We start from the raw sequence: 2904 nt of genomic DNA on the forward strand, positions 1-2904 counted from the left end.
ACGTAGATTTAGGGTGGCCATGTGAAAATAATGAATTACGATGATATGATTTGCTTTATATAGAATCATGCGCAGAAAAATTTTAATATATTTTTTGTAATAAATAAAATATATTTCAACTCTATAAAATTGTTAAATAACAAAATCATCTCACAATATATTTTTACGTGAACCATAGACACCTCGACAAATAAATGACGTCACGCCTGTTAGTTTATTAATAGCAACAAGTGGAAGATTGTTGCACAAAGCGATGATTTTTATACAATGGACTCTCTATTGCCACAATAGCATCAAATAACTGCATAAACGTAGGTGTATCCCGTTTGGAAGGACCGTACCTATAATAAAATTGAGACATGTAGCAGTTATTATTATCCACATTGTCATAAAATAGAGAACTGGTTATTGAATATGTATTTGCTATAGAACTTTACATTAAATGTTGTAACCACAGAATACCTATAACTCCTAACGAGTACAAGCCTATGATAATACCTCGTTTATTTGTTTAACATTCTCTAGATTTACATTTTTAAATACTACACATATAAAATAAAATAATATTTAAAAATATAAAAATAGGAGCCGACCAGTAGCGGGAGCATGGTCCAAGCCACCGGTGGTTAGGGCTCCAGAGACAGAAACCTCCTCACAATACGTGCCATAAATGTATGTAGTAAGGAGAGGATACTTTTTTTTCAATAGAATTAATACGAAGCAATAAAATAAAAATACGTACCAAACGCTACAAACGGAGTTACCTAATTTTGTTAATACAATTTGTAAAACCTGCGCAAGTACCTACCTACAGAAATGACGTCGCGTCTGTATTCCACCAAAGACAACAAATCATTGCATTGATAATAAAATAAAATTTAATTTTATTAGTATTCATGAATGCGTTATAGGGTCGCCTGGCTAGTTTCGAGCTTACCTACCAATGTTACACGACATCTACGAGTTCTGATTGGACTCGAAATTGGTCGAGCTTTCTCGTAAGTAAATAAGACATTGTGAATAATTGTTCCTATAATTTTTATCTAAGTATAACTTATTCGATTTTAGATTATCCTGTAATAAATAGATGAGTTAAGTAGGTAATTAATTAGGCACTTCTGAATGTACTTACCTACTCAGAATTCAATTGAAATATCAAATCAATAAAACATAAATATAGGTATAAAGGTATACAATGGAACAAAGCGTGATAAATTAAATTGCATGTTAATTGATAAATAATAAAACGCGATGTTATGAACTGATAACTTAGATTTATTACAAATAATAACTGGTTGTTACGTTGACTTGAATAAACGTGATTATTTAGTTCCGCTGCTCACTGGGTTGCAGTGATTCCATTATGGCGACCCGAGCACACCCGAGTCGCAGCGTGGTCTTGTCTGTACCACAGAATAATAGGTACAAGCATCTGTACGTCTAGTTCACAGTAATGAATATAATATGTATGGTCTCTAGTAGTTTATTTTTTTTTAAAGCGGAACATCATCCTATGACTTCTTTCGCCATGGGCGAGGCGAGAGGGCATGTCAGACTCTTACTGACTAAAAACCACCCCGTTCCTACTTCTGCTGGATAGTCTAGCTAGACTCTAACTAGACTACTAAAAAGGTGCGGGTTCCCAAATCTGGCAAGTACCTACGGTTTTTTTTTTATTGAAAGTAAAAGTCATCCAATGACACTTTTCCCGTCCTGGGTGATGCGTGAGGGAGTGTCAGACTCTTACTGACTAAAAATACCCCGTTCCTACTCCTGTTTTTTAGAGTCGGAGCCCCGGTAATCCGTTACGTTTTGCGACCTACCTACCAATGTGATTTAAATGTCTGCAAATCTAACTGTCAGTGTTTTACAAGTTCAGATTTTATCTGCATAGGGTCAAGGGCATATAATGCCTGGAGCTGCAGTGTACCTCGGAGCCGTATTCCCGGGCTCCCGCTCGAAAGGCAGGAGTGGGAATGGGGTGGTCTGACACTCCCTCTCGCCTCACCCAAGGCGTGAGATGCCATTGATCCACATTCATTCACTGTCAGATCTTTAACGACACAAATAACAAATGTTTAATATGACAACCGTCCAAGTATTATAAATTCGTCGAAATACTTACCTACATCAAAATAACTTTGCCCAAAAAGCATAACAGAGTCAGACACTCATATTCGCTTTTTGTATTGATAGAATAGTACCTATTAGATAAGATCTGTATCGTAACCAAACAAACAGATATTAACATGATAAAAAAGCTAACATTCAATAATAAAAATATTAAATATCAAAATAACTTTATCTATTTAAAGACTAACAGTGCTCAAACAATTAAACTCTAGAATTTAATTTGAGTGAATGACCCATTCTTTTGACAAAAACCAATTATTATTGTTACTTATAAAATAAAATAACTCGTGTAACCTTGAAAGAAGTATGTAAGTCGATTCAGAAAACACTTCCTAGATACAGAATCGTTATTTTTTTCGATTTCTTTACCTTTTCGTTGAATCAGTTTTTTTAATATCGGAACAAATTGATTCTTATTGACGTTGACGCATCCATGTTTAGGATTCCGTGGTAGATCTGTTAAACTGATCGGTACTGTAGAGCCGCGAGGCTGGTACGGATTTCCGTTTAAAAAAAAAATATGAGGATAGTTTCATCTTTTTTATGACTACTTAATAGAAATAGAATAAACTTGTATATAGACAAAGACTCTAGAACAAAATCAGTCACTCAGAATTGCAATTAGGGGCATCGAAAAAGGAAAAATAACAATCAGCAACCTCACAGATAATAACGGAACAAAACAGACCGATAAAGAAAAAATTTTAGACATTTGTACAGAATACTATAAATCCCTTTACGCAACCGATGACAGCTTCCAAATCCATCTAA

Source organism: Spodoptera frugiperda, chromosome 16, assembly GCF_023101765.2.
Source record: "Spodoptera frugiperda isolate SF20-4 chromosome 16, AGI-APGP_CSIRO_Sfru_2.0, whole genome shotgun sequence".
Taxonomy (NCBI): Eukaryota; Metazoa; Arthropoda; class Insecta; order Lepidoptera; family Noctuidae; genus Spodoptera; species Spodoptera frugiperda.